The sequence below is a fragment of the Chiloscyllium punctatum genome, chromosome 19, assembly GCF_047496795.1.
Source record: "Chiloscyllium punctatum isolate Juve2018m chromosome 19, sChiPun1.3, whole genome shotgun sequence".
Lineage (NCBI taxonomy): Eukaryota > Metazoa > Chordata > Chondrichthyes > Orectolobiformes > Hemiscylliidae > Chiloscyllium > Chiloscyllium punctatum.
This window is the reverse complement of record NC_092757.1, coordinates 14628888-14652910: the sequence shown is the minus strand read 5'-3', so window position 1 is coordinate 14652910 and position 24023 is coordinate 14628888.

Here is a 24023-nt window from a genome sequence, read left to right as displayed (position 1 = left end):
AGAAAGGCTGTTAGCAAAAACCTGGAAATTATAGATTTGCAAGCCCGACATGAATGATGGGTAACTCAATTGATTTGATTTTGAAAGATGGGAGTTACATGTAGTTGCGAGACAAAAACTCTGATTTTTCGTAGTCGGCATGATTTCTGTGAGGCAAATAATACATCACAAATGACGAATGAGGGCAGAAAGTTAGACGTTGACTAAACTGACCTTTGAAAAGTCTTTGATCAGTTCTGCATTTGGTCTAATTATTAACAGTTAGCTAAAATGGGATTCAGGGGGAATTTTCCAACTGGATACAAAATTGTCTTTATAGTATTCAACAGTGGGTGATGGCGGAAAGTTGGTTTTCTGACTGGAGGTCTGTGACCAGCCATGTTCTTTTGTGATCAGCACTTGTTTACTTTCATTTGTCATTCATATAAATGATTTGGACTTGAACATAGGCCTTAAACGAGTAATTGTAAGCATACGGCTAGTGTTTCGAAAAAGAGAGACCTAAGGGTTCAGGTACGTAATTCTTTGAAGTTTGCATCTCATGTCGACACGATAGTTGAGGAGTAATTTAACACACTTGACTTCATTGAGCAATCATTTGAGTTGGAAGTTGAGACGTAATATTCAGGTTGCACTCGAGTTTACTGATGCCGCATAACCTGCACAACATGGACTATGGGAGGAAATTGGAGCAGCCAGAGAAAGCCCGCACAGACACGGGGAAAATATGCAAACTCCACATCGGCAGTTCCCGAGGGTGGAATTGAACGATCGTCACTGGCATTGTGATGCGGAAGTACTATTCACTGAGCCACCGAACTGCCATTTTCTTTTCCTAAGATAGCAAATATTGTGAATCTTTCACATTGCACATCTGTTTCATAATTCAAACAATGTCCTGAAACAGAGACAGCAATTTGTCTAGACCTTTGCAAAGTTGCCCACAAGATACGTTGACCGGATGTCCTAAGCGAATCTAATCCCATTTGTCAGCTCTTTACCGATATCCCTCTGAAACCTTCCTGTTCATACACTCATCCAATTGCCTTCTAAATGTTGCAATTGTACTAATCTCCACCACTTCCTCTGGCAACTCATTCCACACACGCACCATCCTTTGCGTGATAACATTACCTTTTAAGGCCCTTGTGCAAATTTACCCTCACACCCTGAACTAATGCCATCTCATCTCCTTACTCAATAGTTCACGGGAGATGTCAGAAGTCAACTGCCGTGGAAATGTTTTGCAACGTATCCACTCCATCTCAGGAAAACTGCCCAAACACAAATCATTTCAAAATTGCAGAGCTAGCACAGATATTTCTCCACATGTGTTCAGTAAAACAGCAATCCTCTTCATACCAGCCATGTGCGTCTATGTCTGAGTGACTGCATGTATGTGTATGTGTGGTGCGTGTGTCTTTGTGTATACGTGTGTCTGTGTGCATGCTGGTCTCTGTCAGTGAATGTTTGGAGTGTGCATGTGCCTGTGTGTATGTCTGGTGTGTGCTGATTTTGCTGACCATATGCTCAGTGCTGCTCCCTACCACAGTCTTTCCTCCTCTCTAACTTCTACCCAGACGTTGTTTACCTCTGCCGCTGTCTGCCAGTGACAAATGCAGGCCAGAAGAGAGATGTATTCTATCTTTCTTAACACCACACCGACTATAAGACCTGCCTAACACAGAGATATACACAAACACTAAAAGACAGAGTTACACACACTAATGCAGGCACATATATGCAGACACGCAAACACATTCACACTCACTCAAAGATACACTGACACGACACATACGTTGGGAGTCAATAAGTATTTCTCTTACTCAGTGATTTCACTCAGAGTATTTAATTTCGTGGTTCTGGTTTGTGTCAGTGCTTTTGCTTGTCAATTTGCAGTGTGTCTTTTTTTTAATTCACTTCTTGTTTGGAATATCTCAATATTTCTGACCCTCTCTTGGGAGTGTATCAGTTCGCCACCTACTCACACAGTGAGTGTATCAGTGATAAAGTTGTTCCGTGTGGGAGAGTGACTCTACTATAATTCCAATGCTTGCAGATGGCACGCCCAAACTGAAAGAATTGTACAGTGTGTGCACCTCCTTGGGGAACTCAAACAGTGCATGGACAAGTTGATGCAGTGTGCAGATACATGGCAGATGAGGATAAATGCAGAGTAGTTTGAGAGGATACACTTTGGTCGGAAGAACATGAAAACGCGCTATAAAATAGGTGGTAAAGTGATAAAGGGGTACAGCAGCAGAGAGTTCTGTATATTGTGTATGTGAGTGTGTGTGTGTGCGCATGTGTGTTTACAAATTACTGAAGATGTCAGGACAAGTTTGGAGAGCAGTTAATATCACACATTAGTTTCATAATCTGAGATTCTTGAAGGAAGAGGTGTGGGACGGAGCCTCCGTGTTCTTTTCTTGGGAGTTGATGGGGACGATGTGTTCTCAGCTCACTCTCTTACCCACTGAGGATCATGAAAATTCTATGTGTACCGGTTCCACACAGAAGGGAGTTAGCATCAGGGGATTGGCTTCTCTGTTGTCACAGGTGATAATCATAACAGTTTGTTTTAGTAAGAATTATACTTCACTGAACATTGCTCATTATTCAGTTGTGTGACACTGATGTTTTGGAATCTCCACACGACTTGTACAATCCCATATCTGGCTCGTATCAGGCTCCTCTCAGCTTAGCGTGACGGTGGGGGAGGGTTGCGGGAATAGATGTTGGACACTCCAGCACCTAACTTGGCCTATTTTACCGTTTTATAGGATAATGAAGGAATGTGGTAGGTTGGAATTGGGTGCCGCTGATGTTAGAGTTGGTCTAGTTGAGCAGAAAATGATGAGATGTCCAGAATGAGTCAGTCGAGAATGTTATTAGCCTGGTTTTATAATGGAGCTGAAAAGGTGTTGCTGGAAAAGCGCAGCAGGTCAGGCAGCATCCAAGGAATAGGAGAATCGACGTTTCAGGCATAAGCCCTCCTTCAGGAATGAGGAAAGTGTGTCCAGCGGGTTAAGACAAAAGGTAGGGAGGAGGGACTTGGGAGAGGGGCGTTGGAAATGCGATAGATGGAAGGAGGACAAGGTGAGGGTAATAGGCCAGAGTGGGGTGGGGGCTGAGAGGTCAGGAAGAAGATTGCAGGTTAGGAAGGTGGTGCTGAGTTCGAGGGATTGACTGAGACAAGGTCGGGGAGGGGAAATGAGGAAACTGGAGAAATCTGAGTTCGTCCCTTGTGGTTGGAGGTTTCCGAGGTGGAAGATGAGGCGCTCTTCCTCCAACCGTCGTTTTGCTATATTCTGGCGATGGAGGAGTCCAAGAACCTGCATGTCCTTGGTGGAGTGGAAGGGGGAGTTGAAGTGTTGAGCCACGGGGTGTTTGGGTTGGTTGGTCCGGGTGTCCCAGAGGAGTTCTCTGAAACGTTCCACAAGTAGACGGTCTGTCTCCCCAATATAGCGGAGGTTACATCGGGTGCAATGGATGCAATAAATGATGTGTGTGGAGGTGCAGGTAAATTTGTGGCGGGGAATTTGTGGTGGATTTATAGTGGAATCAAGATACAGAGGTAAGGTGCTGGATCCAGTAATGACAGTGGAGTAGCACAAGACCTATTCATGGGTAGTTGTTACAGATATACAGTGAGGGTGAGGGAACTGAAAGAATGTGGTAGCACCCATCCTGGCAGTGTGGGAAAAGTTCTTGATGCTTGTCCTGTATTCCTGGACATTTCGTCACACTGTAATTATGCACTAATTAGAGTGGTGAGCATTTATTTTGCTCAATGTGTCTGATGGTGCATCCTGTATTGGGAAGTGAATGGTCGTCGTGCAATTTCCACTTATTTGCCACGCTCGAGGTAAACCATGCAGGACAATTCCAAACTGAGAAAGTTCAATCTCATGAACATTGGCCTTTTCAAGATGGCAACCGTGCCAGGAATCGCGGTATATCCAGCGGTATCTGGCAATGGTGATAACCACCCGGATTGCTGAGTGTGAGAATCGGGCTGACATTCAATGAGAGGGACACAGTGGGGTGAAGTATGTCATTAATGAGGTAATTTTCATATAATAGCACCAGAAAACGAACTTGGCCTTGTGCAGACAAACCCTCAGTCAAATTCAATACCAATATCAATGGACAATTAATGTTCCATCCAGCTCAGAAGTATGTTACACACACATCAAGTGACAAAGTTGCAGATTGCGGTGACAATCTCGTTAAAAACCCTGCATCACCTGAACTTGCACAGATATCATGTTCATCCATCATTCCTGGAAATATTGGCGTTTTATTGCATAGTGCGATCGACATGTCTTTATTTCAGCATTCTGAAACCTGTGAACACATCCTTTCATAGTACTGCCTCTCAATCTGTAAGCATCACTAACCTGTTAGAATTGTTCCTGTTTTTATTGATTCCCCGACATCTTTGGCAGTGATGTTCAAATCCACAACAATCTTTGTAATGGCACAATGAAGATACGGAGCTGTAAATCAATAGGCACTGCACGTTCTGTCACTTCCCGCAAGGGCTGCAAGTTTCGCCACCCTGGACACCGATCTGACCCAGTGTTCCAGAGTAATGAACGAAAATGGGACAAAGTGATGAGTACGGATGCTGGACGTCAGACTGGAATAGTGTGGTGCTGCAAAAGCATAACCTGCAAGGCAATATCCAAGAAGCAGGAGAGTCGACGTTTCAGGCCTGAGCTCTTCGTTAGGATGTCATCACCAGGGGCTCTTCATCAACAGCTCATGCTCGAAACGTCGACTTTCCTTTTCCTCGGATGCTGCCTCTCTTGCTGTGCATCTGTAGTTCCGCATTTATCGACAATGCATGGAGGTGGCCCGCCGAACGCGACATGATGGGAGGATAACTGCTTCTCGTATATAAATCCATAAACAGGTAAGATTAAGATTAACGAAAGATTGAAAATTGTTAAAAGGTTTATGGTCCAGCTCGCAGCAACCCACATCCATTCCATCTCGGCTGAGTGAATGCTCTCTCTTTTTGTAATATCAAAAGCGATGTAATGAAGAGTGAACTGGACCAGTTTGTTCCGTGACTGTGATTAATGTCATGTTCCATGTGCTTTAGTTATCCCAGTGGAAGGATTTCCATCCTTTAGTGCCAAATGTGTTCTGTTCAATGTGTTCTCCCACTTTTAGAGATGGACCATCATCTACAGCAGTTAGAAGGATCATCGGCCCCAGGAAGATGGGGATGAGAGATCAAAAACTGATAACGTTAGAATGGAATGTTCCAACAATAGATGAGAATCTTAGAATATTATTCAGGAATATTCCAGGAGTGACAGGCGTTTATCCAATTATGTTTAAATTCTTAATACATATTGTGATTAGTTTCCAATATCAGTCCACATCCATTGTGCACTTTACATGATTTGTTTTTTTTATTATCCTATGCTGGCAATCTTTGGTGCCCCTGTTAAGAATGACTGTCTAGATATTATTTCTACAAACCTGGATTTATTGTACTAGTGTTCCGACCATTTATTTGAGACTCTTTGGTGCTGTTATTGTTCAGGTTGAGAATCAAAATCCAGATATGTACATTAAACCCATCACTGACAGCATGAATGAACTTGTTCATTCGCTGTCTCCCTCTTTGCTTCTGGCAGTGTCCATTGTACGTCTCTGTGTTGGCATAATCAGTTTCGATCAGGAGGTGCTGCAGTGCTCCAAAATCGAGCTGTTCTAAGTAATTGACTTATGATTTTGCCACATTAGTTAGCGGAGGAATGAACAGCGCTCTGAAACATTATATTCGAAATAAAATAGTTGGGCAATAACCTGGTTTTGAGAGATATTTCAAAACTATTTTTATACTCAGTTTCAGCCGTAAGCCACGAATGATTCCTCTGATCCTGCTACACTGCTACTTGAGGCAGGTGCAATATTCTGAAAGTGAGTACATCCAAATAAATCTGGTAGACTATCAACTGGTGTTGTGAGATTTTTATCTTTGTTCTTCACCTCAGTCCAACATCCGCATACACACATCATTCCATCACTGCCATTGTTATTTAAATATTGCGAGTATGGATATCTCTCTCTCCTGTCTTGTTACAAAATGTTTTATTCCTCCGACTCCATTCCAACCCTCGCTGATATCAGAAGTGATCCTTTTGGCCATGATTTGATTCCTGACTCCATTCTCTGACCACTTTAGAACTTAACCACTAATAGTTCCAGAATATGCTTCACTGGCTCTCCTTACCAGCTCCTTGAACCTTGACTATGGAATACATTTTTTAGGTACCAATAATTGGCTGCTGGCACTCCCACTTCCAAATCTACAAAAACAAATCTGAACAGATGCTTCACAACTTGTATGAGAACTCACACCAAAATACAATCCATGCCCAATTTCATTGTGCACTGATCTATGTGGTTATTGGGTCTGGTCATGCCTTTCTCTTAATATTCTCAAACACATTATCGCATCTGTTGATAAAATGTTCTGCAATCTCTCGCTGTCAATTAACCAAACCTTTGTTAGTTGTTCATTTTTAAAAATACTTCTATCCATGCGTGTTCTCTCTCAAATTAAGATTTCTGCAATTGACACCCTTCCCCCTGCCACCCCACACTCGCACACCCACCAGGACGCTCCGTACTCCACCATTTGCCTTCTCCTGGTGCAAAGAAGATATTGCGGTATAATATTGTGGCCGTCCCACTTACTGTCACTCACAGTATAGGCTGCAGATGATCCCATGTAAGGCGATTATCCAGACCCAATGTAATGAAAATCGTTTGCATACTCCCCCTGCTGGGCAGTTAATCCAGTTCACTGAGTAACACATGAGCATAGTGTGCACAACTTTCCACACTCGTCTCGCTTTTCGTCCCGGTTTTTGATATCTGAGTCGGCTTTGTGAGGAAGATATAAACACTGATGTTGCCCGCTATTTCAGATCACATGACAATTCCCTTATCAAATGTTGCAATTCTTGTGATTTGCACAAATCCAAGGTCTCAGTCCTCGAGTCAGTCACACTCCTTTGTCTTCTTTCCAAAATTACCAAAATGATTCTCTTCTTAATTAATTGCCAGTTTCCATATTTAAGTTATTTAATTAATCATTCATCTCTTCTGAAATTTTCACTGGCTTTGATTTCTCACTCCCTATTATATCGATTCCTGGTGTTAACAAGCAGAGAAACAATTAATTTTTTAATGTCAGTCTTTGTTTCACTTCCCGGATTGTCCCACGTAGTGCTCCATGTTCGAAAGGGAGTTTCAGCAGCTTTAACTCATGGCTTGAAAACTTGGTCTGCACCTGTGCCCTGAACTACTGGGTTTGCCCTTCTAACCTGATCGTGCAGTCAGTCATACGAGGAAGACTCTTGAATAGTATTGTGAATGACAGGCATCTAAATTGTAGCTGAGGGACTCCTGACTGTCTTCTCTTTTCGAAAATTTTGTGGCGATGCTGGGAATGCTTTGCTGGGCGTTCGGCTGTAAGCTGCTTCAGACATTAAGGGAGATATTTGGATTTGGTGAATGACCGCTGGATGTACAATGGTGACTCTAGTTAGACCATCTGAAACAAGAACTACAAATGGAATAGATGCAGCTGAGAGGGGACGCTCTGAAACCATCGAGTGTGTGTGTGTCTGGAAAAAGATCTGCCATATCCAAATCAGGCTTTCCAAGAACAGCTTTCTAAGCTACACGTAACCAATGAGCAGAGTGTGAGTGGACCCTGCCTGAAAAAGGAGATGGTCATAGAGTGGTGGCCTCTGCGTCAAAACGACCTCCAGCTTCAAACCAGAGCGAGGATAATACTTCCAATAGCTCTTAGGATCCTACTTGCATTCAGATTCTACGAACGAGAATATTCCAAGTAAAACTGATGGACTAATCATTGTCTTCCAGTCTGTCGATATGCTAGCCCCCAGTCAGTGAAAATGCATCTATGTCGTTGATCAGGTGAACACAACGCTTTCCTCCTCAGCAGCAAGCTTCCACGTGTAACCTTGTTTTCCCAGGAGAGCGGGATTCCCAATTTTGTAGATGGTTCTGCGGTGATCTTCATATCAATGGGGTGAGGGAGGGGAAACAAAGGAATTCTCACTCCAAAATTGTTGCAGTGTGACCTTGCAAATCACATCATATTGGTGAATGCCGACTGTTCTGGCAGCAGCTGCAGCCTCTTCATTCAGAAGCAGTCAGCTATTCTCATCAGGTTCGAATATCCACGGAGCAAGAAGAGATGACCTCTCAGATAAAGGCCGCTCCTGTGTTACACCATTCTCCAGTTCCCACCACCAATCAAAAGCTTCAAAGTATCCCGTGAGTACTGACAGTAATGAGATCCCTGGAAACGTTATGGAGCAGACAATCATGGAGATGACATACCACTTCCGATTGGTGAACGTTCAAAGTGAACCATCCAGTGCACATTGTATCACTAAGTTCGGTAAACTTTCTCCACTGCAGTAATATACAGACTTGCATACTTTCAGAAAATAAATGGAAGGTTGAACCTTGCATCCTATTCCAGCCACCAAAGTATTATCCATTGACATTACATGTCTACACCCAGTTGCAGAATCTATACCTTCTGTTACTAATTTAATTTTCTGCTTATCGTAAAGTCATCGCCAAACTTAAACAGCAAATATATGTTACACTCCTCCTAATCATGGATATAGATTGCAAATAATTGAGGACCAAACATTAGTGACTCTACTGGTTACGTTATTTTAACGTAATCAGGTCTGATTAAACCCGAGTGCCTGCTTCCTGTGTCATAAACCCCATTGTTCTGTAGCACATTCGAAGAGCTGAATAAGAACAAGGAGCTTCAGCGGACAATTCAGCTTCTCGAGCCTGCGCCGCCAATTAACACAATCGTGGATGTTATCATCTCGGCCTCAGTTCCACGTTACTTCCGGCTCTCCATGACACTGCATTTACTCAATGTGCTAGCATCCACTCTGAGATAATGAATTACATAAGTTCTCAACGCTTTGAGAGAAATAATTTCTCCACATCCCAGTTGGAAGCTCCTCCAACGTATTCTAACTCTATGATATATTGTTCCGGATCGGTCCACATGGGGGAATATCTACTTCACATTCAGATTGCCAATTTCCTTTGGCATCTTGCATAGTTCCTCTCACTCATCTAAAACCCTTAGATTATAAGCCTCAAATGCGAAAGGTATCTTCATAAGATCATTGCAAATTTTGATAGAGCAGTTGTAAATTCGCAGGCACGAAGTTAGGACTTAGTTCCTGTAAAATTATAAAGTGCTGGGGAGAACGCATTGTGTGACCCTTGTGCTCAGAGATTATCGATGAATGTATGTGAGCAGCAGCTTGAACTTGTGCAGGTACACCGAGATCCTGATTTGAAACATTTGTTTGAAAAGGCTATGCAATTAGCAGGCGAGTTTGCAGTTTTTGAAGAAATAACCGGGCTTTGTAGTTTAGCCAATCAATTAAACCAGACGCTTCGATATGAAAAACATTCTAAAGTTAAGTCTTAATGTTTTGACAACACAGAAGCAATCTCACTGATATGTCATTACAGGTGCAAAAGAAGGGGGAAGTTTGTAAAAAAAAACAAAACAAGCTGCCACTCGGCAGAGGTAACTGACCCCAACTCTTTCGAGAGAGAAATTGGTTATAATGACAACCTATGTATTAGAGAAGGCGCCATCTAAATAATAACAATACCGACGTTCGAGAAGACGCTTACGAGAGAAGAAACGACAGAGAATGCAGATCTTGAGAGAAAATTCCGAAAGACACATAGCCTGGCTGTGATTTCGTGACATTAAGTTTTATTTTGTTTTGGATGAACGGGGCTTGGTATCTTTGAAACAGTGCATAATTATAACCTTGCTTTATTGTGGAATATTTCGCAGTTAGAGGGAATTTTTAAAAACACTTTAGTTAACTTGTTCACATTTAGACCTCAATAGGTAAATTGCTTCTTGTTGATTTAAAAGCTGTTTACACTTCTGTTCACACTCTTTTGCAATGATTATAGTGCGAGTTGTTCGGCTTTGGGATTTTCAGATGGTTACACCTTCCCTAAGCAACAGTGTGTTGGAATCTTGCACGGATCTGGACAGATTTAAGGTATGGGGGGACAGTACATTTAAATAGACGTGGGGGCGAGAATGTCAAATCTTTATATAAATCTTAAGTGAGAACTGGTAGGTCCTTTTTAAACTTCTAGTTGTTTCTTTTTTCAATTTACGATGAGGAAATGGCTCTTAATACATATAAGAGATTTTGGGAAGTCATGATGCGTTCCAAATTTGCCAAGGACCTTTAGAAAGATCGAACAAAGTGATGCTTGTAGAATCAACAAACAGGCTAAAATTGGGTTTAATCATGGGTAATAAGAAACATGAAATTGTAAGGAAATTATCTAAGTATGTTGGCAATCTAAAAAGCAGTCAAGGCCAATGAGATTAACAAATATAAATTAGAAATTGGAAATTGGATTTTGAAGATAAGGACTGAGAACGAGTGTTTGAAAGGCTGGAGTTAGAAGAAAAAGAAAAGGGAATATTGACTCTGGCAGAACAAAGAGAAAAAGAAAAAAAGTGCTCTCCTCGAAGAAAAGGAAAGGGAAAAAATGTTCTAGTTGGAAAAAACGAAGTTGGAACTTGATGAAAACAAATCCACGAGAGAAGTAAATATATAGGGCAGAAGTGATGAACAAACACATTGTAGCCAACAGCTTGGTAGGTTTATATACAATTATGTTCAACATTAATAAATTTGATGAAAGAAATATAGAAGCCTTTTCAAATATGTCCATCAATACCACATTTTGACGAAAGAGGTGTAGAAAAACCGAATACTTAGATGAATTGCCGAGGGATCATATGTGTTTTGTAGATTCAAAATGTTGTTGATCGGAAGAGCACGAGAATTGTTTGCAGTAATATTAGAGAAATTGTCAGGAGAATATGACGAAGTAAATTAGGTCTACATTTCGTGACGATGAATTGGTGCCCGAAGAATATAGACACCGGTTCTGAAATGTAATGAAGGAACAATTTCAGATTTACATCGAGTTTGACAGAATTGACAAGAGCAGCTTTGATAGATGGCTTAAAGCATGAATAAGACATATGATGTTCTTAGAGCCATTATTCAACTGGAGGAGTTTAAAAACTAAAACACTGACAATGTCTACAGAGGTGCCGGATAAATATTCATTAGGGCGGCATCGAAATCTAGCTCCTGAGAGCTGTTTCATTTCTTGAGGGGTAGTGTTATAAAGCAGAGGTTTAGGCCCCGCCCCATGAAGTAAAATCGAATATTCCACAAAGGAGCGCCCTGCCCTTCAATCTGTTGAAGGGAGTGTGAAAATTGCGTAACCTGCATCTTAGCGATATATAATGATATAATAAAAAGAAATCCATGACACTCATTTAAAAATCAAGAAGTAAAATTTTAATTCCCTATCCCCAGATGTGGATTTATTAATTAAACCGTTAACATACTGAACAATTCCCCTCGAACTACTGTAACAATGCTGCGCTGTGAATAACATTAGGTTGTTGTTGTTTTATATTTTAACAGGGGTCATGTACGCACAGGTTCCGAAATGCCTGTGTCTATTTGAAGAAGTTTTTAACCTTTGTAAACACTTGTACAACAAACGGGGTGTGGCCAGTTCTCCTAGCCCAGCCTACTATGACTTGGCATAATCGATGTTACAATGACTGAAGATAAGTCATAGCAATGGTACGGAAACCAGATGGTACAGAATGGTGATGCATGCAATGTCGCAAATTCATTGCAGTCACGAAGACTGATAGATATCCGATTCCGTGTTTGGAAGACTGTGTTGAAAATGTGCGATATTTGAAAGATGGACTTGCTCAGAGGATACTGATTGGTACCTTTGTCAGAAGGAGCGAAGGCAATTTGGGGTTAACTAATGTGAAATGGTCTGCTTCAGTTTAAAGTCATGCCATGTCACATGAAAAATGTGCCAGCCTTATTACAGACACTAAACAATAATTGAATTGGCAGACTATCGAGATGATTTGATGGTTTTTAGTCACGTATAGAAGGAACGATTGAAACTTCTTTTAGAGTTGTTCGATAACTTGGAAAATCAGTCTAGGTGATAAACCTAACTTAAAGTAAATTTGCCAAAGCCCAAGTAATGTCCATTGGGCATGTTCTTGGGAATGCACAAAGACCCATATTGGAAGCAAAAACGTAGAGTGTTCGGAACTTTCCCAAACCATCGCCAAAAAAAAAGGTACCATGGCTGCTGGGACGGAGTGGATTTTATCGAAAAATCGTACCAGAAATTGGCAGTGTGGCTGCTCCACAAACTGACTGAGAAAGAAAGGCAAGAAATTTCAGAGGACAAATAACTGTCAGTAGGGATTTGACAGCCTTAGAGCTGCGTTAGCCACTGCCCCAGTATTAGCTGCGTCTAATTTCGCAAAGCCTTTCAAGGTGGCTATCGATGGAAGTGATGGGATTTTGGTGCTGTGCCCTTTTAAGAAGACGATGAGAAGAAAGAAGGACTGATCTGGTATTTCTCCATTAAGTTCAACATTCGTTAGCAGAAATATTGGACGATTGTGAAGGAGATTTTGAGGTTGATGTTGACATTATGACATTTCAGTGTTCATATTTTCAGTAAAGCAACTGAGACAACTTATATACACTGACCATAAAGCATTGAAGTTTGCGAAGTACCTTAAGGACAAAATTGTCAGACTGTTGAGGTGGAGTTTCTTGTCAAAGACGTTCAATTTGATAATTGTCTACGTCGTAGAATGAAAAAAAAACGGTTTTGCAGACATATTGTCGTGACTTGATTGAGAAATGGAGCCATTCAGTGGCAGGAGTACAGGAGATTGAAAAAAATATAGTTGTGCATCTTTGCGCATTTCTACTCAATTTAATGTATACGTGCACTATGAAGTACTAATGATTTAGTTTCGATGGTTTTAAAAGGAAGTCATCTTTGAACATTAATGGTTCATTCTTTCTTGAAAGAGGGAAGAGTGACGAAGCTGTTTTTTTTTAACAGGCTTCTGCTGTATTTGGGTTCTTTTTTTATTTTTCATAGAGTTCATAAATGATAAAGACCTCGAAAAGTTTGGGTTACAATGACTTTAGGGTCAATTTGATAATATATAACAAATATTGCCTCAGTCAGAAGGCTTTCAAGTTTAAAACAACAATACTTGGTCGATGAATGGGGAGTGACCACTTCTCCCACTGAACGTCTCTAGTTTGGTTTGCATTTTAGCAGTAGTGTTGTAAAGCTGCTGGACTCAAGTCAAGCAGGCCTCTGCTGACTCTTTCTCTCTCTCTCTCTCTCTCTCTCGGACTTGCGTCCTGTAAGAATCTGTGATTGATTAGTGATTTTTTGCCAAGGGTTGTTTATGATTATTGTATTACAAGTATTTGGAACAATATCATTTAGGTGGTATACACTATTGGGCTTTCAGATAGGTTAAGTTATTCTGTATTTTGTTTTATTTTGTTTGAGTTTCATTTGGCAAATATATTCTGTTTCGATCAAAATTTAATCATTGGCATTTCTCCCGCAATATCCATTGTACATCTGCTTACACAACGAGCAAAGTTAGGGTCTGCGCTACTTTCTTGAAATGTTTTGAAGGTCTGACTTTTCCATAAAAGAGTTCTTATGGGAGTGAGGAAGATTCAGGCTCAGAGACAGAATTATTTTTTAATTGGCCTGACATAAGTAAAGAAATGGTTGAATTTCTCTCTCCTCTTGTATGTTTGAGGTAATATGAAAAACACAGGAATTAATAAATCCTATGCCTGTGATGTTATTTCATGCATTGGAAGACCGTTTTTCAGATGTTAACATTCATTGTATAGGTCCCCTCCATAAAACCAAACATGGGAAACCACACTTGCTAACTGTAATTAATATGTCCGCCAGCTCTCTGGAGACAATTCCATTATGAAATTTCAAGTCACAAAAGATGTGTAGGACTTGACTGCTTTGTTTACCTGTAATGGACTTCGCAGGCGGATTCAGATCAAGGGTGCAATTTTACTGCCAACTAATTTGAGGACGGCATGATCAGGTTAGGCATCAAACATATTAGATCAAATGCCTGCCATCCTGAGTCGGAGGGAAAATGGGAAAATTGGCATCAGATCCTGAGGGCTTATTGTCAGGATGACAGAAATGATTGAGACAAAGACGACCTCTTTATATTATTTAGTATCAGAGATGCTCAAAACCAATCGACACAATTTCCAACATTTGAAACGATATTTGGATCCAAAGTAAGGAACCCTTCAAAATCAAGCAGGAAAAAGTGGACGGATACAAAATCAGCAATCTCACCGATGATTTATATATCTGAGTAGAGGGAAAGATTAAACAGAGTACGGGATTTCGCTGGACAACATTCGGAGTGGTACAGCACCCAATGAAGCCGATATTCGATAAGAAATGTAAAATTCGTACCTTTGCACATTGTGATAAACTATTGATAATTCTACCAGTATCGGAGTTCCTTCCAAAGCAAGGTTTACTGGTCCCTGTCAGATCATGAAAAAGTTGCTTTAGGTGAATTATCTGGTAAAATTTCAGATGGGAGAAAAGGAATGTCATGTGAACATGCGAAAGCAGTGACACGACAATGAAAAAGAGACGAAGAAATGGATATTAGTTATTGCCACTCGGAGTGATGTACAAAATCCAGATGATTCGGATTTTATCGGCGTCAGAATAATTTGCAAAGTATGTAACTATAAAAGAATGCATAGGGCAGTCCGCGACGTGTCCAATGAACAGAAATCTGAACGGAAAGTTTTGTTACAGGGCTATGAGACGTATGCAGAAGTAGAATGCTTAGGACTTAGAACATGAAGTTTACGTAGCGAATGCTCTTTCGATAAAACAACATCCCTGCAAGGTTAATCTTCTCAACTCAGTAAAAGTTGAGAAGTAGGTGGATGCGATTGTCCAGGAAGACATCAGAGCAATGATTAAAAGTGAGTGAGCTTCGCTGACTGCATTGTTCCCAATATCAGATGGTCGTCAAAGATTCTGTGTAGATTATTAGACTGTCAATTCTCATCTCACAAAATCTGACACCTACCCAATTCCAAGGCTAGAGAGTTGACTGGATAAGGTACGACAAACCAATTTCTTTGCAAATTTTGACTTACTTTGTGGTTAGTGGCAAATGATGTTGTTAGATAAAGCAAAAGAGATTTCTACTTTTGTGATTCTGAATGGGCCACACCAATTTAAGTTAATAAATTAAAAATGCAAATGTCACTTTTCAAAGCCTTAAAGGGAGCGTTTTTGCAACACTGTCTAATTCTGCTGTGTCAATGTCCTTGTGATATTTAGCCTATTGTGAAAAATGTCACAGAGAGAATTAGGCAGAGTGCTTTGAGAGACCAGGGAAACAGATCTGTCATTAACTTGGCAAAAACAAAGTTTGAGAAGGCAGAAGTGACAGTCTTGCGTACAATATCAGATACGAACGGATCACACCTAGGAAGCTGAAGACGAGCTCCATCCAGGCATTTCCGTGGTCATCCTCGAAGCAGGAAATGCTCAGGTTATTTCGATTGAGTGCATGCAACAGGAAATTTGTACAAAACGCACATTAATGTTTTTCATTTTTGCAGGAGGGTTTCCTGATCCAGTGTGTAAAGAGGCCAACAAGGGTGGAGGCCACATCAAATTTAGTACACGGTAATGAAACCGGCCAGGTGTTAGATGTGGTGGTACGTGAGGACTTAGTTGATGGTGACCACCATTCGGTTTTGTTTATTTTAGTAATGGAAAGGGCAGGTACATATGGCAGGGACAGATTTATAGCTGTGATCAAGGCAATTACGATGCGATTAGGTAAGATTTAGAATGCCGAATTGGGGAAGGTCACTCCAGGGGATGGGCACAACCGAAATTGGAGGCTATTCAAGGATCAGCTCGTGCGGGTCCCTGATAAGTGTGTACTGCTCAGGCAGGGAGGAGATTGTCGAAAGTGGTAGCCATGGCTTACACGGCCATTTGAATTTCTTGTCAAGAGGAAGGAGATGGCTTATGTTAGGATGAGACATGATGGCTCAGTTACGGCGATTGAGAGTTACACATTCGCGAGGAAAGACGGACAAAGAGAGCTAAGGTAAGTCAGGAGGAACATGAGAAGTCAGTGGCGGATTGGATCAAGAAAAGCTCGATGGCTTTGTACAGCTTTATTAGGAACAAAAGATTGATCAGAGTAAGATTAAGCACAATCAAGCATAGTGGTGTGGAGTTGTGCGTGGAGGCAAAGGAGAAAGGGAAGGCTCGAAATGAATACTTTTACGCAGTTTTCACACTAGAAGAAGACAATGTGATTTAGGAGAATACTGCTATACAAGCTACGAGTCTTGATGGGATTCAGATACATAAGGAGGAGGTGTTACCGAATCTGGAAAGTGTGAAAATAGATAATCCCCCTAGGCCAGAAGGGATTTATCAACGGATACCATGGAAGGCCAACGAAGAGGTTGCTGAGCATATTGCTTTGAACTTTATGTCATCATTATCGAGAATAATAGTGCCGGAAGACTGGAGGATAGCAAATGTCGTTCCCTTGTTCAAGAAGGGACGTAGAGACAACCCCGGAGAGTATAATCCCGTGTGCCTTACTTCTGTGGTCGGTAAAGTATTTGAATAGATTATAAGAGCTATAATTTGTAATCACCTCGAGAGGAATAAGTTGTTTATGAATAGTCCACACGGTTTTGTGAATGCGAGGTCGTGCTTAAAAAACCTTACTGAGTTCTTTAAGAAGATAACCAACAGGTGGATGAGGATAAAGAAGTTGATGTGAGCCTTTGGATTTCATTCAGGCGTTTGATAAGTTTCTGCATGGTAGGCTTTTACACAAAATACGGAGGCATGTGTTTGAGGGTGGTTTCGCGGTTTGGATCAGAAAGTGGCTGTTTGAAAAAAGACAGTTGTCGCTGGTTGATGTGAAATATTCATCCTGGAGTTCAGTTATTGGTGGGATTCCAGAAGAATCTGTTTGGATCCAGTGTTGTTTGTTATTGACATAAATAACTTGGGTGCGGGCTTAGAAGGAGTGTAACATTACCGAAAATATGAAGGTCGATAGTGTTGTGGACAGTGACGAAGGATGTTGGAGGACACAGCAAGACATAGGTAAGCTACAGAGCTGGGCTGAGAGTTGGAAAATGGCGATTAATGCGGAAAACTGTGAAGTGATTCACTTTGGAAGGAATAACACGAAGGCAGAGTAGTTGGCTCATGGTAACATTCTTGGTCCTGTCGATGAGCAGAGAGATCTCGGTTTCCATACATATAGATACTTGAAAAGTTGTTAAGTTGTTTAAGAAGGCTTATGGTATTTACCTTTTCTTTGCAGTGTAATTGAGTCTCGGATCCCTGAGAACATGCTGCAGCTGTTTGAAGCTGTGATGCTGGCATGATTGGAGTATTGTGTACTTTTCTGGTCACCACATTAGATTACTTACAGTGTGGAAACAGGCCCTTCGGCCCAACAAGTCCACAGCGCCCCGCCGAAGCGCAACCCACCCATACCCCTACATCTACCCCTTACCTAACACTACGGGCAATTTAACATGGCCAATTCACCTGACCTGCACATGTTTGGACTGTGGGAGGAAACCGGAGCACCCGGAGGAAACCCACGCAGACACGGGGAGAACGTGCAAACTCCACACAGTCAGTCGCCCCAGGCGGGAATTGAACCCGGGTCTCTGGCGCTGTGAGGCAGCAGGTCTAACCACTGTGCCACCGTGCCACCCACATTATAGGAAGGATGCGAAAGCTTTGTTAACTTTTCAGAGGAGATTTATTCGAATGTTCCCTGTACTGGAGGGAAGGTCTGATGTGCAAAGTCCGAGAAGGACTTGAGGCTGCTTTTGTTAGAGAGAAGAAGGATGAGAGGCGACTTAATTCACACATACCAGATAATCACATTTAAATCGGCTGAACAGTGAGACCCCTTTTTCTCGATGTGGACCCTGGCACGAGTGGATGTGGATTTAAATTGGGGTGTGAAAGATATATGGCATATTTCAGAGGTAATGTCTTTTCTCAGAAGGATTTGAGGGCGCGGAATGCACTGTCTGCAATGGTAGTGGACTCGTCAACTGTTAGGACATTTATCTCGCCATTGAATAGGCATACAGACGATATTGGAATACTGTAGATTACATTGTCTTCATATTGGTTCCACAGATTGGCGCAACATCGAGGAACAAGGTGGAATTACAACGCCAATTGGTTACTTTTCAATTATTTCAAGTACCTTTCATGTTACGCTCAAAATAGGACTAGAAAATGCATTCTATCGTTGAAAAGACATTGTTGAATACGTTTTGACAAGATTTGTACCTCAGGTTGATGTTCTGTGTGTAGGTTTGCTCCCTGAGCTGGAAGGTTGATTTCAGACGTTTTGTCACCAAACGAGCTAACATCTTCAGTGAGCCTCTGCTGGTGTTTCCTGCTTTCTACTTATGTGTTTGCTGTTCCTTGGCTTGGGATGTCATTTCCTTTCGTGACTTGATGTCCTATGGTGATGTCATGTCCTATTCGTTTTCTCAGGATGTGGTAAGTGGGGTCCATGTCAATGTGTTTCTTGATAGAGTTTCAATTAGAATACCATGCTTCTAGGAATTCTCGGGAGTGTCTATGCTCGGCTTGTACTTGTACAGATGTGTTGTTCCAGTTGAAGTGATGTCCTTACTTATCCGTATGTAAGAATATCAGTGAGAGAGGGTCATGTCGTTTTGTGGCGAGTTGATGTTCATTTATCCTGGCGGCTATTTCTTTCTGCCTGTTGGTCCAATGCAGTGTTTGTGACAGTTCTTGCACGGTATTTTGAAATTGACATTTGTTTTGCTTGTTGCCTGTATAGGGTTTTTCAAGTTAATTCGCTGCTGTTTTAGTTTGTTGGGTTTGTGGGCGACCATAATGCCAGAGTAGACTAGAAGTCATTTCTGAGATTTCTTTGATGAAGGGAGGGGTGGCTAGGGTTTCTGGATGCGTTCTGTCTGCTTGTTTGGGTTTGTTGCTGAGAAATCGGTGGACTGTGCTCATTGTGTACCCATCCTTTTTGCTCCGTATGTGTTGTTTAACTGAATACGCTAGTTTGAAGTTTCCCATTGGCTGTGCCCTCTACTGTGACATCTAGGATTGGCAGTTTGTTGTTGTTTTCCTCCTCATGGAAAACAGAAAATAGAACATAGAAAAATACAGCGCAGTACAGGCCATTCGGCCCTCGATATGGCGCCGAACGAAGCGTACCTAACCTATACTAGCCCAATAACTTCCATATGCTTGTCCAATGTCCGCTTGAATGACCATAAAGAGGGAGAGTCCACCACTGATAGTGGCAGGGCATTCCATGAACTCACAGCCCGCTGAGTAAAGAATCTACCCCTAACATCTGTCCTATACAAACCTACCCTTAATTTAAAGCTGTGTCCCCTCGTAACAGCTGACTCCATACGGGGAAAAAGGTTCTCATTGTCATCCCTATCTAAACCCCTGACCATCTTGTACACCTCTATCAAATCTCCCTAAACCTTCTTTTCTCCAATGTGAACAGCCCCAAGTGCCTCAGCCTTTCCTCATACGATCTTCCGACCATGCCAGGCAACATCCTGGTAAACCTCCTCTGCACCCGTTCTAGTGACTCCATATCCTTCCTATAGTATGGCGACCAAAACTGTACACAATACTCCAGATAAGGCCGCACCAGAGTCTTATACAAATGCAACATGACCTCAGGACTCCAGAACTCAATTCCTCTACCAATAAAACCCAGTACGCCATATGCCTTCTTCACAGCACTATTTACCTGGGTGGCAACCTTCAGAGATCTGTGTACAAGGACACCAAGATCCCTCTGCTAAGTTACACTACCAAGTAGCCTACCATTAGCCCAGTAATCCATCTTCTTGTTACTCCTACCAAAGTGAATGACTTCACACTTAGCTACATTGACTCCATTTGCCCCCTTTCTGCCCAGATTTGCAAGTTATCTATATCCCATTGTAACCTACCACATCCTTCTTCGCTGTCCACCACTCCACCCACTTTCGTATCATCCGCAAACTTACTCACCCAGCCTTCAAGCCCCTCCTCCAGGTCATTTATGAAAATGACAAACAGCAATGGTCCCAAAACAGATCCTTGTGGAACACCGCTAGTAACTGCACTCCAAGATGAACCTTTACCATCAACTACTACCCTCTATCTTCTTTCCGCCAGCCAATTCCTAATCCAAACTTCTAATGCACCCTCAATGCCATACCTCCGTAATTTTTGCAGTAGCCTACCATGGGGTACCTTATCGAACGCCTTGCTAAAATCCATCTGGACCACATCTACTGCTTTACCCTCGTCCACTTCCTTGGTCACCTTCTCAAAGAACTCAATATGGTTTGTGAGGCACGACCTGCCCTTCACAAAACCATGCTGACTATCCTTGATCACATTATTCCTATCCAGATGTTCATAAATCATATTCCTTACAATTCTCGCTAAGACTTTGCCCACAACAGAAGTGAGACTCACTGGCCTATAGTTACTAGGGCTGTCCCTACTCCCCTTCTTGAACAGGGGACCACATTCGCTATCCTCCAGTCTTCTGGCAGTATTCCTACAGACAACGATGACATAAAAATCTTCAGAAAATTGTATGTCAGTTATGTTATTATTGATGGCCTTGAAGTTTTCCTCGAAGTTGTCTGGTTTAATGGTGACAAAGGTGTCACCCATGTCGCAGACCAGAGATAGGGTTGGCTGTTTGGTAAAGCTGTTTGTTCGAGTCTCTGCACAACTGCCTCTGCTGAGAATCCTGATTTCGGAGATCATGTCGGCGATCCATGGGACAAGACAAATAGAGACACACACGAGAATTCATGGAAGCATGAAATTCCAACTGCGACGCTAACAACAAATGCACTGAACTTGACCCCATTTACATGCCCCTGAGAAAAACAATTGGAAATGACATCACCATATGAAATCACGTCACAACATGAAATGACATTTCAAAGCCAAAGATCGCCAAAAATATAATGAGAAAGCCGGAAACTCCAGCAGTGCTTCATTCAGACACTCACTGAAGATTCGAACTAGCATGGTAATTAAATGTCTGAAAATGAGCCAGTCATTATTGAATTCGGTAATGGCCTTACGACACTTTGGAGTTTACTTTGTAAACAATGCATCAGAATTGATTGTGTTTACTGATCACAATTCCTTGACATGTCTGGATATTTTAACAACGTGAACATTAAAGTATTTCACTGGAGTCAATAGTTACACTGAATTATTCAAAGTTTGTATTTGTTTCATTTGACAAAATATCTTGCATTCTATCTCGGAAGTTAAAAAGAAAAATATTTCGGTAAGGTAGAAACGGCAGTGTTAAATGTTACATAAATTTGAATTAGTAGTAAATGATTTACACTATTTTAATGAGCTGTCAATCCACGAACATACTATTCTAACGTTTTAAAAATACAATTCCTGAAGCCTCTTTACATGATGATGCTTATTTGTTTCCTGAAGGGCGGAGGTGTTGCTAAAATGGTCAGAGTAATTGTAGATTGGAAGGCAGTACGTTCGAACTTGTTATTTGTAAAAATTAAAATTACAGTTTGGTGGAGCATTGCGTGGTCCCTTTAACAATGGTGCTTCTTCTGTATTTAGAAATTTAAAATGGATGTCAGCTTCAAATTTTGCCAGTGCATACAACGACTGAAGGGAAACACTGACAAGCCATATAATTAACAGGCCAGGAAGCTGGTTTTATTTACACAACAGGCATTTAAACTTAGCCAATCGATTTGAAAAAGGCACTTATTTACCAATGACCTATAATATTTTCGCCTGATGGCTTTGAAAACATCGACCAGTCGTTAACTACAAAATGTTGATTTGTCTTGATAGATTAAAAAAAAGGCAGTTGGACAAAGACCCAAGACGTTCATTCTATCCGACAAAGCTCTCGAGATGGAATCTTTCGCTCTCACAGTACCATCTATGCTACAGATGAAGCACTATCAAAATAAAGCTAACGACAGAGAAGGCATTCCTGACAACAGAAACGTCGAAGAACGCGTAACTAAACGAGAAACGATGGCGAAAACATTCCTGAGAGAAATCTCCAGAAGAGACAAAAAACCTGTAGATGCTGAAATCCAAGGTAGGCATGCAGGAGACTGAAAGCACGCAGCAAACGAGACAGAATCACGTGAATGTAAGCCTTCTTGACGACTGGTGGAGAAGTCAAGGTTCTGGGTGCGACCAACATTCTGGAAGAAACGAAGGAAGGCTGTAATTTTGAAAGCCGTAATTTTATTTTGTTTTGCATGAGTCGTACTTGTTTCAAAATCTTTTTCTTCATTAGCAGGATTTCGATGAAGCTGGCTGGGCAGCACTTATAGCACATTCCTATTGGCCCTGTGAAGGTCGTGCTAAGCTGCATTTCTTTAGATTAGATTTTTTTTTAGATTACTTACAGTTTTGAAACTGGCCCTTCGGCTAAACAAGTCCACACCGACCCTCCGAAGAGGAACCCCCCCCCCACCCCCATATACATTCCCCTACATTTGCCATAAACCTAACACAACGGGCAATTTAGAATGGCCAATTCACCTAACGTGTACATTTTTTGACTGTGGGAGGAAACTGCCTGCCCACACACCTGATGCGGGAATTAAACCTGGGTCTCTGGCGCTGTCAGGCAGCAGAGCTAACCATTGTGCCACCTGCCTTCTTAAATCGGTGCTGTCCACATGCTATGATGCTGACATGGAGGGAGCTCCAAGCTTTTCACCCAAAGACTGTGAACGAACGGCGGATTAATTCTAAGTCAGGGCGGTAAGTGGCTTGGAGCGACATTTGCAGGAGATGGTGTTTCCAAGTACCTGCTGCCCTTGTATTTCCAGAAGTAAGTGGTCGTGTGTTTGTCAGGTGCTGTCGAAAGATCTCTGCTGAATTTCTGCAGGGCTTCTTGCAGATATTAAACACTGCTGCTCCTAATCGCCAATTGTGGAACTATTGAAGGTTTGCAGATGTAGTGCCAATGAAGCAGATTGTTTTACCCTGGATGGTGTCAAGTATCTTGAGGGTTGTTCGAGCTGCATCAATCCAGGAGAGTTGGCACTATTCCATCACAGTCATGAATTTTGCTTTGCGTATGGTTTGTGGAATTTGGGGTGTCAGGAGGACACTTACACGCTGCAGTATCCCTCGTCTAGACCTGCTGTTGTAACCACAGTATTTATAAGAGGTATCCATGTGAGTATCACATCAATGGCAGCCCCAAGAATGTTGACAGTCAGAATTTCGATTGATTTTCTGGCATTTGTGTGGTGTGCATGTTACTTGCCATTTGTCGGCCTCGATATTGTCCAGAACTTGTTGCATTGAAGCACGGATTGCATCAGTCTCTCAGGAGTCACAAAGGGTGCCTAATACTGTGCAATCATCGGCGAACATCCCTACTTCTGAATTCATGAGGCAGCGAATGTCATTGAAGAAGCAGCTAAAGATTGTTTGGCCTGGGATCTATACTGAGGCACTCCTGCAGAGATGCCCTGGAGGTGAAATAACTGACCATGCACAATCACAACCATCTGCCGTTGTGCCAGGTGTGAGTCCAATCAGTAAAGTGTTTACCCGCTGATGACCATTTATTCCAGTTTTACCGGGGCTCTTTGCTACCATACTCCGTCAAATGTCGGCTTGCTTTTAAGGGTTGGCACTCTCAACTCACCTCACGATTTTATCTCTTTTGTCCATGTATGAACCAAGGCTGTGACAAGATCAGAAGCTGAGTGAACCTGGTAAAGCACAAACCCGGCGTCACTGAGCAGGTTGTTGCTGAGCAGGAGCTACGAGATTGCACTGCTGATGGCATCGTGCATCATATTACTGATGATGCGGAACAGACAGATTGGGTGGTAACTGGCTGATTT